The following is a 15,626-nucleotide window of genomic DNA, read 5'->3' as shown; positions in this document are numbered from 1 at the left end:
TATGATTTTGAAAACGTCAAAACGTTTTCAAAATCATATCCAGTTGCTTGAGTAACTGTTTTTTGGCTAATGTATTTGAGTTCTTTCATAACTCTGAAATAATTGAGCTAGCTAGAGTAGAGCACTGTAATTTGATCAGGTGAGACTAGGCAGGGGTTTGTGATCTTTCCACTTGGGTGGGGTCTTGTATTTGTGAAATTGTGCATTTTTTGTTTTCTTTCGTCAAGTATTTGTGAGGCAGATGTCTTTCAAACTTTCAAAGGAATACCTTTCCCATCCTTTTTTTTCATGTACATTGTAACAAGTGTTTATGCACTCAGCAGTGTAGTCTCTTCACAGTTTTGTTTAACTTTAAGTAAAGGTAGATGATTTAACTTGAATATCACAGATTCACAGGTGCGTTCACAGGTGACTTGATTTGTTTTTTAAAGAAGTAGGTCAACCGTTCAACATCAATCACTCTAGAGAGGCTTCCCCAGAATGCCTGTACCATACAGGTGGATAAGGAATTGTGAGTTAAAGTAGAGAAGAGAATCAAAAGTTTCTTAACAAAATGAAGAAAATGGAACAAATATCTAGATATCAAACTCTGCCATGGACTTTTTTCTCTCTAAATGCAAGGTGGAATGTTTGTTGTTCCTTCCATCTAGTCCCCAGAGTATTTTGGAACTTTCCAAACAAACAGACCTGGTTCCAAAATAGACACATAATTGGCACTTGCAATCTTTCAGTCCCTCAAGTGGTTCAGGGCTTTGATTTGTTTATTCCCTGAGGTATTGCATCAACAGTTTTCCCAATTTAGATCACTTCTTCAACCACAGTCTACAACTACAAGGTACATGTACATAGCAAGTATTTAAAACCCACCAGTCCAGAGTTTTGAATGGTAAGATTGTCTATAGCTGGAGGCGACCACCTCCCTTCACATTAAAATTCAGGCCATGTTGGGATAGGGGCTAAAACGTGCCAAGAATAAACAGGGCTGTCCACCTCTGGGTAAACTGTTATTGACAGGGGGGCGTTGTCATGCAAATACCAGCTTATCAAGGTCCAGATGGTATTCTGCAATGCCAGCAAAACAAAAGATAAGATGTTTTGAGGACCTTTGATATTGCAGACCTTTTGTGGTGTCCAAAGTTTAAGGGGAGAACACTCAGGTGTTATAAGTGAGTCAGATTTAGTCCAAAGAGTTGAAAAGCTGCATGAAAGTTCAGTGAGCTGGAGTTTACTGAGTTTTTACTTCCAATCCAAATATATTACATAACCGACAAAGGTTTGGACCGTTTTCCAGGTCTCTGCTCCGAATAAAAGCAAGTTTTTACCTGCAGGTGTCATTGAGGTCATTGTTCCATATAAGCATCCTTGGTACAACCTTTGACATTCCTTTAACTGATAAGGAATTTTCTATAATAACATTGACTTTTTAAGTCTCCTCTTGACATAACTAAGATTTGCCATTCAATTCTGGTGAGATAGCAGGATATATGTTTTGACATAAGTGACCTTTGCCATCCATTTTGTCCAGAATAGACCTGGACAGCTTTTGACATGACCAACATTTCATTATTTCCAAATAACAACTTTTCAAGTCAAATTTTGACATGACTAAGCTTTGACATTCTGACCCCCTCCCCAGGTGTCATTCAGGTGTCATTTCAAGAGGACAAAGATGGCTTCATCCACCTGGTGGCACACCCGTGTGAGACCAACCACTCCGGCGGGCACTCCGAGTCGGACAGCTCGCCGGCGGGGTCTGCGGAGGAGGACAACACGAGCGCCGCCAGCGTCCATCGCACCAAGCGACGCAGACGGCGAAAGGAGAAGGAAGGCATCAACACACACGAGATAACACACAGGTAACACTAACAGCTACATATTTAAAGGGAAATGAGCATTAACACCTGTGCTGTGCATGGTTAGGCCACACCAAGTTGATTTGTTGGTTCTTTGATCTTTTTAAAGATATGCTACTTAGATTAGAAAATCATAATGAAACAAGAGCATGAGGACCAGAGTCATATTCAAGCTTTTGTCCCAGCCCTCAGCTTAAAGATTTTTGTCCCGGTACTGATAAATGTTATGTCAAAGTACCGATCAATATCTTTCACATCAAGAACATCGCGTTTTGTTTGCAAAGGAAATGTGAAAATGTGCAGGAAGTTGATAAGAGAAATCTGTTAACGGCAAAGTCGTTTCTGGTGCTGCCTGCCCGTTCATTTTATTTTTACTAGTGACTAAAGAAGTGTGATGATGTGGATGTCAATCGAAACATCCAGAAGTAATCTCCATATTTTATTCATTACATTAGTACAGATTGTATTGTCTATGTGTAATATTATATGTTGGTGTCGTCTTTCATCCCGTCTTGTTTTTTTCATCCTCTGTTCTCCCCTTGGTGTTGGTGTGTTGGTGTGTGTATTGCTGCCTCTGACTGTACTGTTGGGGTCTGACTGTACTGTAGTGTTCCTCTCTGTGAGTGTGACTGTGTCCTCTCTAATGGCAGAAGGCGTTGGAGCTGGCCTCCTGTCAGGTAGAAATCAGATGTTCCTGTTGCTCTACTCAACCATCCTCTCAAGCTACATGTTCTAGGTTCTACCATACACAAATGCCTGGACTGGCATGAGAGGATGTACTGGAGTTGCTGCAATGAATGATTGAGAATGTCTACTAAATTGTACCACTTTTTTTACATGTGAAAACTGTTTGTCCCTCAACCAGCATGCCAACTTGCATCTGTAACATGTCTATAAAATGTTAAATATGTTCTCCTTGCCGCCCATATAATCTCTCAACCAGTAAACCAACACTCATTGCTTATTTCTAATGCACAGAAGTAAGCTGCATAGTGTGCCAATTACCCTGACAACGCCCCCTGACCAGATGTCTTACTGTTCAATACAGAACTTTAGGTTTGTCTGAAACACATCCATTAATATTCCTGTTAGGTGAAAGGTCATCAGGGTTAAAGGTCACTGGTAAATCACATTGGGTTCAATGTAATATCACTCACTGGATTCCAGGTTGGGTTGAAGGTTATCACCCAGGGTTAAAGGTTATCACACTGGGTTAAATGTTATCACACTGGGTTAAAAAAACTTATCATACTGGGTGGAAGGTTATCACACTGGTGGTTCAATTGGAGGTTATAGAAAATGACCAGGCATTATGACATCATAAACACCAAGGAGCAGGCGGGTTATTAACCCTTGATTGTGCACCAGTAATAAATTTCACCTGACAACTCAGACTGTTGACTCCACAGAAAGACAATTGTGGATGTTGATTTTGGTCCACTTGTTCAGGTAGAGTTATTGGCTTGAGTACACACACCTGTGGGTACAATAGGGCCATTGGGGAAAAACCATGTCTACCTGTCATAATCTATCATTAAAATTGGCAGGTCAACGCTGACTAGTTGTGCCATGGGTACGAAGTTACAGCTAGGTTACTTGGTAAAGGCAAAAGTGTAGAAAAGAGAAACTGCATAATACAAATGACCTATGTTTGCAAAAAGTCACACCTCAATCACTCTAGCACTTGGAAAATGGTAGTGGTCCATCCTGGTGTGAGTGGAACCCTAACCTTACAGTCTGGTCTTACCTAGCTTGTACTCACTTATACAAAACTTGTGTTATGCCACTTAATGTAAAACAAACCTAACCAAGTGTGATGTGTCCATGCAGGGTGAGGTTACTGAGAACAGGCAGCATCGAGGTGCAGAGTAACGGGACTGGCCCCTTCCTCGTCGATCTTGTAGAGAATAAGGAGGAGGCGGAAAGTCTTAAGGGTCTGGGACACAACCCTTGGAGCTTAAGATGTCACAAGAAGCAGCTTGCAGAAATGAGGAAGACAGCACCAAACAGCAGACTGCACAGTATCCTTTTTGTACTCTTAGTTTTGTTTTAGGTACATGTATGTGAGGTTTGTTTTCCGTGTATTTGCTTGTGTCTGTTGTTATTTGAGTTATAGGAAATGAGGGGGAAATGGTGTAACTGCAGACTGACAGGAAGGTCAAATTGGTCTCCCGAAGGCTGGGAGGAAACGACAAATGGAATATGCACAGAATCAGCAAGAAATATTAATTCATCTTGAATATGAGTACAAGGAATTCCCATCAGTTTTACATTATCACATCATGGGGGCTTGAAATCTTTAATTTCTTGTTACAGTTGTTGAAACCATGTAACCTCCATTAACATTCATCCACTGGATTTCATATCTGCTACAAAGAAAACCAGGAAGTGCAAACAGATAAAGCAGAATTGCTGACTTAAGTAGGAAGAAAAAAGGCATCTTCCTTAACCCCATTCCACCAGAATTTATCCTCCTAGAAAACGTAACGTCGCAGTTTGTGTATCCGTGCATATTGGACCTGAAGATGGGGACACGGCAACACGGAGACGATGCCACAGAAGAGAAGAGAAACCGACAAATGGAAAAATGTGCGTCAACTACATCGGCTAGCATCGGCGTCCGTGTATGTGGCATGCAGGTGGGTTTGTGTTTGAAATAACTGAAGTGATTTAGCATCTGATAGGATACAAAGCATGTGAGTGTTCTTCAGATAGGAGATAGGTCTTAAAAAGTACAAACAGTTAAAACCGTAAATAATTTCATCAGGTTGGTGACTGATTGACTATCAAAGTTCTGGTCGTGACAGAGAAGACAGACGTTACATACAGTATTTACAGGTTCATCGTAAAAGGTGAATTCCCCTGGCTCGACAAATACTATGAACAGTGGACCATGGCTGAAACTTAGGATAGTTCAATATATGCACAAGGTACTAGCAACAAACATGTTGCAATAAGTTCTCCCTCTTTGTCTCCATTCCAGGTTTACAAGGCAGAAACGGGACACTTCCTTTGCCGAAACAAATACTACGGTCGCAAACTGACGGAGGACGGCTTCAAACACACGCTCCAACAGTTCCTGGACAACGGACAGGCGATACAGCACCTGGTTGCGCCCAAAATCATCGCCCAGCTGGAGGAACTGAAGTCCATTCTAGAGAAGCACCAAACCTACAGATTCTACTCCAGCTCGCTGCTGATCATATACGAGGGGAATAACTGCTGGGGAGGGGGCATCGTGTGGAGAACGGAGACCTCTGCTCCAACCACTCCGGCTCCAGCGTGGCGGTGAAGATGATCGACTTCGCGCACAGCACGTACAAGGGTTTTCGTGGAGACCGGACAGTCCACCAGGGCCCGGACAAGGGGTACATCTTCGGACTGGAGAACCTGCTGAGAGTTTTCCACGAGATCGTGGAGGAACGTGGCATCGTGGAGGAAGAAGACACGTAAAGTAAAACCTCCCCACCCCTAAAAAAAACAACAATCATTCTTACATGCCAGACCCTCCGCTTGTATGTAACAAGCAAGCTGAGGGTCTGGTATGGAAGGATAGAAGGATGGACTTGGTTGTAGGCTGGTGTTCTGGGTAACTTTGCTGAAAGAAAACACAAGTGTTTCAGTGTGGGTGGAACTTGAACTTTAAGACACCCGTTTTTAAGGTAGCGTGTGCAAAAGCACTTTAAGTTTAAGAAACAGTTTTAAGATTACTTAATGAGTCTTTTGAAAGACCAAAGTTGTTAAAACTTAAGGGGTACATCATAGACACATAGCTACTGATGTGTACACATGTTGGTGTAGAGTATTTGTCCAAAGACCTTATGATTGTTCAACAAGAGCAACATATTTAGACAAAAATCTATGTACTCTAAGAAAGTTAAAGAGTTAAGAAAAGTATGGGGTATATTTTACTGCTAGGTCTTGACAAACAGTACGTTTTGTTCTGTGTCTATGTTTTTTTTTCATGGCCACATACACATTGTTATTAACCCAATGCAGCTATAGCTAATTTAAATCCCTGGCAATTACTGGGAAGTTGTACTCTTTTGTTAACACTATTTAATTGAATCCTGCATATATACTGATAGCTATAGGTATGCTCAGGTGCTATAATTACTTTTGTATGTTACAACATCGAAGCTGTTCAGTGAAATTTCTGTTCCTATGATTTTGATGTGTGGTAATCCACACCTATGGATGTGCTACGATGTGAATGCAGGGCTGGAAGTATCTACCTACAACTTGAAGACAATTGTCTAAGACTATAGCCAGTATAGGTGGATGTATGAACAACTTCTCTGTAATGTTCTTGTGGTCTCCAAGCAGATGTTAGAAGGGAAGATACTTTGCCGATCTTGGTAAAAACAAGGCAGCTGGAAAATGCTATGATGTTCCCTCCTGATGTCTGCTGGCAGAAGAAGTTGTTCTAAAGATGGTATATGCTTTGAAAAAGTAGAAATAGAGGCTTGCAAATCGTGCAACAAGGCAAAAATGGGCAATGCTGTAGGGAAGTGGTCCTTTAGCAGTTGTGATATTTTGGCTTCTGCTGTGCCTATTTATTATATGATTTCGTTTTTTCCAGCTCAGTGAAAAAAGCTTCATTTAAAGGATGTTCCATAACAACAGGACTACAAAGTTGCTTAAAGACTTACATAATATGCAAGCCTTGTGCTAATTCAGTATCCCAATAGTAAAAGCAATAAGTGTTATCCTATACAAATAATCAACATGTAATTTATGCTAACATCCTTGTAGAGAGTTGGGGAGACTTCACTAACAACCCTGGTAAGAGGTGTAACCAACCCCCTCCCCTGTGCATGAAATGATAGCCCCCCCCCTTCCAAAGAGGCCTTTAAAATGAAATAATCTTTTAGAAAGATTTAAGATGATATTATATTAGAGGGATATACATGTACATGAAAGTGAGGTATGTTTACTAATGTAGTGACTTTAGATGTGGATGTCTAAAATTTTCATTCCAGACTTTGCTAGCCTCCCCAAAATGCTGAAGGCCTAGTTCGTGCCTTGCTGGAAAGCAAGTTACTTGTTATTTTTAGCTTTGTGCACTGTTGTAAGGCTACACCATTTTATTTCCTTGATTCTCGGAGTAAAAAGAATTAAGCAAGAGGTAAAGATGAAAGTAGAACTGGAATTTTCCCTCAGAGTCTCAGACTCAGATTATGTTGGTGTCCCAATCGAAATAGTAGCTTTCCTTCAAGTCCAAGTATCAATGTATTAACATGGTGTTGCCAGGATAGTTTTTCAAGCTCACATGTCAGGGTGTTATGTACGTTATAACTTAAAGGTGCAATACGTATCGGAAACATTTATGCACACCCTAAGCCATGTACTTAATATGTTAGTAAGCCCAAGTGTAAACATGTGTATACCATAAGGTGTTATGGTAGAAAGCCCTATCCTATGTAAGAAGGGGTTATATAATATATATATATATTCCAATGATTACAATAGTTGTATGTGTTGGAAATAGGCAAAAAGCAATACCAGCCAAAGTAAGCATGTCGGCAGAAAGAACTGCGCCTGTGCGAAACACGTCATGTATTGTGCATAGCACTTAAACAATATTGAAGTATTTAAACATGACATCCTGTCTATAGTTTACAAATGTTGTTTCAGAAAAGTTATCATCTGCAATGGGCAGAATTCTGATGCAACGTTAACCAAACATACAATGACAACCGTCGAAAGTCTGGGTTTCGCATAGGCGGAGTACATTCTGCCGACATTCTAACAAAGTACAACGACCACAGCCTTATGCAGGCTGTAGTCAGCACATTCACTATGTGTAATGTGTGTCTGTCGCACTTTTGTGCAGATGTATTTTGTCCAAACGTTATGTTATTAAACATCGTACAAAGCTATACACCATTTGGCTCAATGTGTATTTCATGTGATGTGGTTTACATTTTGCAACAGCGCCACCTATCATTTGTAACAAGCATAGCACCACAGCTTGTTGCTTCCATACCTGATCCTAAATAGTTACGTTCTTATGCAATGAGGGGAAGCATGATCTTTTTACCTTTGCCAAAGTGTGTGCGTGTGTGTGTGTGTGTGTGCATAACTCAAGTCGTGGATGGTATTTGGTATGTGGGTAGCTGTTGGGAAAATTAAGAAATTAAACTACCGAAGTCGGGCTGGTACCTCGAGTGATACTGAATACACTTTGTAGTATTTCATTTTTCCCTTGGGGGTTGCTTGCTGAAGGAATGAGTTCTGTACTGGAGTGGCCGCAGGAACTTTTAATCGGATACTCGCATATATTAGGTCAAGGTGTTTTTTTAAGGTGGCAAGGCTGTCTTGTAGTCAGGGTTGTTGACTTAAAATCTAAATAAAGTTCTGGGTTTGAATTCCTACCATGTCCCAATGCTGTGTCCTTGGGAAAAGCACTTTTACCTATTTCCTTACTCGACTCAGGTGAACATTTAATAGTCCTTCGGTTAGGAACGTTCCTTTCGGATAGAACCAAGAGTGGGGGGGTCCTTTCCTGGTGTGAGTGGTTCAAACCTTACAGTCTAGTCTAAGGGTTAACATCTTAAATTGAGATAGTGCACCCATTTTTCAATCCTTCCAAAATGTGGTAAATTTCGATACCTAAATTATTTAGTAGGCCTCCAATCAGTCCATCCAATATAAAACTATCCCGAAATTTTCGGAAAAAAAAATGCTCTGAATTGGGTCACGAACACATTGTATTAACAGGGGCAAAGTATAAAGATTATATAATCTAACAAAGAAAATATTATTCTTTTCCCTTTTTTTTTTGGAAATGGCCTGTGCAAGCAAACTCCGGGGATCCGAGGACAGACGTGTTTGCCTGTATAATTTTAGACGTATGTATGAACACATCGTCACGTAAGCCACAGTCTTCCGATCCAGCTGCCGGGAGCACATGATGAGTCATGGCGGGAAAGATAAGGAAAACTTGCCGCGTCCTTGAGAAAACTGTTATACAACTAAAGAGGCTCTTTTTACACAACCAAATTTTTTATTCAGTCTGTCACCTTCCTCAGGGCAATTCTGACTGGTTCACATTGCACTGTAGCACAGGTGTCTCTGCTGCAGATGCATTCTCACATGTGTTATACAACTAGGACTACTAGTAACTAGCTTGTCATTACGGTTATGTCTCTAGTGACACATATAGCCGAACATGGCCTTCTGAACACTGCCGAACTCTCCCCTCTGACCATGGTTATGAGTAGGTCGGCGCGGCCCTGATATTTCACCCGGTTAAGTCGATGATATTTCTTCTGAAAATCCTTGAAATAAAGGGTTTGAAATTCAGATACAGGTCGAAAAGCTTATGGACTTGCCAGCGGTCGACAGAAAATAAGGGCTAGGGGTGACCTGTCTGACCTGGTGACTGTGTACGTAAGCTACGTACGTCCCCTGTGTGAATATGCCTGCCCTGTCTGGGGCCCCGGTCTGACTTCCACACAGACAACCCAGATAGAGAACATCCAGCGCCGGGCATGTCGTATCATACTCGGCAAAGACTACTCCCGGTACTCGGATGCATGCAGTCTCCTAGGTCTACCTTCACTTCAGCAAAGACGCCAACACCTGATCCTGAAGTTCGGACGCGGTCTGATGGAGTCCCCGACATTCAGACAGTGGCTGCCTTCTACTCGAGGAGAGACCAGCGGTAGAGACACTAGATTTAGCCACAAACTGAACACTGTCACTGCCAGAACTGAGAGATTTAAAAACAGTGCAATACCGCATATCGTGCGACTACTGAATGGGGACTGAGATTGCCATTTTATTGTCCAAAGACTTTTAACGCAACCTGTGTGCAAATCTGATATTTTAAATGTCTTTTAACGTATTTTACATTAATAATAATGACGCATAATGATTTTAATGTGTGATAACTTTTTATTAATCAACCAATGATAAATATGTAATTGTCAGAGCAATTCAGGTCCCAATTACACGGGACCTGCCATTCTGTACAAATGGATATGTGACAAATAAACCATTAATTAATTAGGGGTCGGTCGGGAAACGAGAAACACTACATTGTTTTTCCTAGGCCTTACACAACTTGGCATCACGGACATTGACTTGGGACAAAATTATGGTGTGACATTAATATTTTTGTCCACGCTTTGTGTTTTGAAATGCCGAAGTCAACAAAAGGCATGAGTTTTAAAGGATTTGATTGTGTTTTATAGGATGGATACTTGAGGTTTTAAATGCTGGCTAACGTGTTTTGAAGAGATCGTTTCTCCTGGCTTTAAAGTCGGTTCCAATCAATTAATTGTCTATTTGCATATACACTCCCCCTCTCAAGGTTGCGATCACGGCACTGTTGCGATAGCCTCCAAGTGTTTCCCGTACAAAGTCCGCACAAGTGTCTGTCAAGGTTGCAGACAAACGACAAGTTTCACCCGCACCGTGAAAGTCATGGTCAAGTAGGCTAATAAGTGCGTCAGTCAGAATTTTTGGCGCTCATAACAAGTACTGATCGAGCTCTTTTTGATACGCACGATGTTCATGTCTCGTATCTAAAGAGATTTTCGCATGCACTTATAGTTCGTAATAAGGCCGCAGCACGTAAATTTCGTAGATGACGTCATGAGGCAACCCCCAATATGTAGCGAATGGATCACACATAATCTCCCTCCTGAATTATGTAACACATTTGATATCCTTCCGGTAAACGTACAAAATCTCCATTTCTCTGTCCATTTTTTCTGTCTGGGTAACCCCCTCTCTCTTTCTCTTTTTTCTTTCCCCCTCTCTCTCTCTTTCTCTTTCTCTCTCTCTACACACACACACACACACACACACACACACACACACACACACACACACACACACACACACATACACACACACACATATGTATATATACATTTGTATGTAACCTTTTGTATGAAGATCACAGGGAATCCAATATTCAACAAATTATACAGCGACTATTTTTACATTATGTCTATCACACGCCCTACCTGTCCGGAATGCCCCAAGGCTGCCGGATATCAGGCCACCCCGCTCAGCAAACACTCTACTCTATAAATCTCAAGATAAGCGAGGGAAAGCCAAACCTCTTCGTTAGAGCTACACCTGTACCGTTTGCAGCTAAATGTGAGTACCAGACTTTTTTTTTTCATTCCAACATTTCATGACTAGACATTCTGACGGCACACTCAACTTATATCAACAAGCTCCAAGATGAGTCCTTTATTTTCGGGATAGTACCCTAAATATCAGTCCAGGGCCCTTTCAGTAACCATATACCGTCAAAATTTTGGGAATTTTTGCTTCATGAGGGTCAATATACATTGTGACAGTGTGGTTTCAACTCACTACGTAACTATGGCTTTGGGTTTCCAAGCCCTAAAACTGCATCGGATGCCTTTAAGGTCCTTCTGGCGTTTCTACTAACATTAATGAGGAATATTCATTTTTTCATCTCTCTTCTCCCCCAGCCAAGCCCCGAGCCTTGTCAGCATGTTGGCGATTGTCCTCCTGTCCCTGGTGGCGAGTTCCCTCGCCTTCCATACCGGCGCCCCTCAGCAGGCTTGCCGAGACGGCGTGCCGAACCACCACCCCGCGCACCCACAGAACTCCGCCTTCCCCTTCACTCTGTCCGGAGGGGCCTACACGCCCGGACAGCCCATCCAGCGTACGTTTGTCTCGTCAAGTTTATATTACTTTTCCGTAGTCCTAATGTCCCAAAGTTTTTTTTATCTATTAAACGGTCTTTTCAGAACACTTTAAAGGTCAGTTAGGGTGAAATCGTTTTCATGTGACTATTTTGTTTACTTTCGTTTCATTTCGTTCTTTCACACTTTCTGTAAAGCGGACGGAAGTAAGACTAAAAGTGGTCAATAACCGTTTGACTCCGATTGTAAAAGTACTTCAGCTTTATGCTGCAAGTGTTTTACAAAAAAGAATACTTACTTACGTATGAACCGTCATGGTCTTCTTTATTTCTCTCGTGAGTTATTTTAATCCGCGATTCCCTTGTCCAAAAATTAATAGAAGCCTGTTCTATGTTATAGTATAAAGTAACCCCGTTTTCAGCTGGGACTCAATAGTTGACAGATCGCATCGCATTTCTGTTATATTTCTTTTCAGTTACCGTTAGCGGAGACCGCCCGTTCCGCGGGTTCCAGATCAAGGCTTCCGTTGGCACCTTCCAGGTCTGTTTGTTTGTTGTTTGTTTGTTTGTTTGTTTGTTTGTTTGTGATGATGTTTGTCGTTGTCGATGGCGATCATCTGCTGAGGATAAATTATGGACACCGATTAGTGTAAATTTCACGCCACTATTCCGTAGTGAATCACCAGATACATGTAGTAGTATGACCCTACTCTTTTCTGGAAGGTGTGGTGGGTTCCTTAACATGCGTGGGGTGTGTCTCTCTACAGAAACCATAATGAAGTATAAAATGAGTCAACTAAACGAAAGAATCAGGTTTGGCAATAGGTGAATGAAACAATACAGTGGATCAGTGACTGAACCAAAGCAAAGATGAAGTTACTTCTAATTCTTGCAGTTTTGAGACATTTCTTATCTACCCTCCTTCCCAGAACCCGCCAGCCGGCACGCATCTCTTCCAGTGTGACAGGGCCGCTGACACCATCACCCACAGCGTCAATACCGACAAGAACTCCGTCACTGTGACGTACCTGCCACCAGCCGGCGCCTCCGGACAGATCGGCATGAGGTACTTCATTTATCTATTTGTTTGTGATATTTACCGTAGGAAAACATATTGTTTTTGCTAAGTTTCCTCTTCTTCTTCCGTTCCAAACACTGACGTCTGACCTGGCCAATGACCTGATTTGTTGACGTCTCTCACCATGGTAACTGGTGTTGGGTTACATAATGTTGCAATTTTTAGTAGGAGGGATTTATACTCCTCTCTGACCATATACTCGTAGATGAATGTATTTGAGTACGAATTAACAGAGCAGACCATATGCGAATGTAAACATTATGCATTTGCTTACACTGTCATGTCCAACACAAGAAATTAGATAGATTAATAGGCTAGATTAATTGTGGGTTTGTCTCTCTGTTTGTCGTTGTTTGTCGTTGCATGGTGAGTGGGAGGTGATTTTGAAAGTTGATTGATGAGGTGGTCACGAATGAATGTGAGGGCAGTATGTAGAGGAAGTCAGGAGGCGGTGTAATACCCGATTGAATGACATCATCGCACAGTCCCAACACTTTCGCGAAAACCACAAATACTTCTCATAGTTCTGTTAACTTGAATATCACGAAAATCCCAAAACATGGAAATCCAGAAGTCTGACATCTTCCATTTTTGTTTTATTTTCCCCTCAGGTTGACTGTTGCTGCAAACCACGACATCTACTGGAACCCTGAACTCTTCTATCTGCAGCAAAATGCTGGTAAGGCATCTTTTTTCTCCCTAAAATTAACGGCAATAAACCGTTAACGGTCAGAAATAAACACAGGTTGAATTGAAAATCCAGTTTTACTGCTCTGAAATTGCATTTGATGCCCTCCTAGTATATGATGCTAACAGAGGGGTTTTATGCGCTAATTAATGAATCAAAGACCTTTATTGTACATTTTTGCTCATTGCGAACTAAGTACAGGTCACGGCAACTAGCGATGGTAGGCTAAAATATATCTATAGTAAAACTACATTTATACAGGTTCTGCTTCTTCTCGCTTCTTCGACAGTTGTAAATGTAAGAACAGATGGAGCTTATAATACGAGGATTATCGAGCTTCATGAGGAATGTGAATTTTTCTTTTCTATCTAAAATTTTAAAACTAGGGAAATAAGCTTGTACAAGTATATAATTGAAAAAAATCTTTCTCTCATTATCATATAGAGTTCAGTTCACAATAAAATGACTCTCGTCTTCAATCCCATTTAGGTTACAGTAATGACAATTTTTTTGTTATAGTTAATTAATAACCACCAATATAGACGAGCTCTTACACAACTATTTTCTCTCCGCCATGTTTCCAGCCGTCATCTCCGGTTAAGGTCACGACCCTGCTGACAAAAGGCCGCAAAGCTGCACGGTGGTGACGTGTACACCTGGAACGCTTACGTAAACAGAACGCTTACGTCATCAGAAATGGGCGGACCGTCCGTTGTAGTGACGTAATAAACATTAGCAGCATGCAGCTTCCCGTGTGAAATGACTCATTAAACGTCATCTGTGCAATGTTTTCATGAACTCAGAGCCTTATTTTGTGGTTATAATTACTATTCATTGTTGTCGCTACCTTAAAAGGTGTTTTACCTCACGTGACCGATGATGACGAAAGCATTATCCGCAATTATCCGCCATGTTGGATAATTAAACATGGAACTTTGTTGGGTAACTTTTGAAGTGGGATATGGAATTCCGTGTTGGCGTTTGATGAGTTGCTAGAAAAATAGTAGAAATTGAAGAACTCGACAGAAAACTATATCAGAGGAGTTAATATAACCCGCCATAGAATCAGAATACGACCCGTGAGGTCTATTTGTACTAATTTCCCATCAGCCCACTGAAGTGTGGCAGAGGCTGTATTATGATCAGATGTACCATTATGTGGGCTATTTTACATAATATTGATTATATTTATCATATTCACATGACATTTACCTAACAGTCTTATCACTCGTTATCACACCGAGTAAACGGCGAGGTCCTAACCGATATCAGTAGGGTGGGAACGAGCCCTTCTGTCGACTAGTACTTACGTCATCTAGGGGGTGTTCATAAATCTCGATATCACCGCGCGAACATAACTTTAATAGTATTTCGTCATGCTACCAGTACAACAAAGTAAACGGTCCAGCAAACATCATCGAAATAAGGACTAACTAAAGGGTTCTGGGTTCTAGTCCCGGGACGGGCCTCAGCGCTGTTCTTTTTGTATTTTACGCCTATTTCCTCATTCGACTCAGGTAAAAATGAGTACCTAAGTGCAATAGACTTACCACCAACAATACCTTCCTTATTCGTAATGTATATATAAACCAGAACGGGGGCCGGTATCGGCTTTAAACAACCTTTGACCCATTGCTCACGCCATATGTATGTCCGTAAGGTCACTCGAGCTGAAGAAGACCAGTGACACCTCGCTGCAGTGCGAAGCAGAACCAGCCAGTATTGCCCTGAGGAAAAAGTTAAACTTTTTTTCCGGACGATGCTCTAGTACGTCGCTGTACTTGTCTTTGAATTTAGATCTACACGGGGGACGGCATCGGCTTCCAACAACCTTTGACCCATTGCTTAGTCGTCCGTACGGTCACTCGACCTGAAGAAGGCGCAGCAGCGACACCTATCTGCAATGCGAAGTAGATCTAATTGAAGCCTTTTTTGGTAGAACCAGTCAGCATTGCCCGAAGAAAAAAGTTTAACTTTTTTTCAGAACGATGCTCGCTTGTGTTGTTCTCCTTGCGCCGCTCCTGGCCGTGGCGCGCGGTTTCGGCAGCGGGGCGCCCAGCATGGCCTGCACGGGGATGACGCCGCAGCACTCCCCGCACAGCTGGCAGACCATCGCCGCTCCCTTCCAGCTCACCACGGACTCGCACACCTACACGCCCGGGGCGCCGCTCAGAGGTGAGAATTCGAAGTTGTATCAACAACCATACTTAACCCAGGACCACGCTTTATCCAGAGGTACGGTTCAGCCGCAGGCGGTTCTGGACAGCCCACGCGTATCCAGAACCGTGTCTGGCGCCAATCTACGGTTCTTTGATACTCTCCAAGCAGAGGTTTGGGTTTTGGGGGTAGTTTTTAGTCGTGTTTTAGGTC

General features: G+C 41.9%; 1 pseudogene; it reads left to right on the top strand.

The window, feature by feature from the left end:
- Window positions 1-15,626, top strand: part of LOC109474487 — a 20,501-nt pseudogene that overhangs the window by 2,564 nt on the left and 2,311 nt on the right.

Source organism: Branchiostoma belcheri, unplaced genomic scaffold, assembly GCF_001625305.1.
Source record: "Branchiostoma belcheri isolate BF01 breed outbred unplaced genomic scaffold, Haploidv18h27 scaffold31, whole genome shotgun sequence".
Classification (NCBI taxonomy): domain Eukaryota; kingdom Metazoa; phylum Chordata; class Leptocardii; order Amphioxiformes; family Branchiostomatidae; genus Branchiostoma; species Branchiostoma belcheri.
This window is presented reverse-complemented; position numbering and strand designations above follow the sequence as displayed.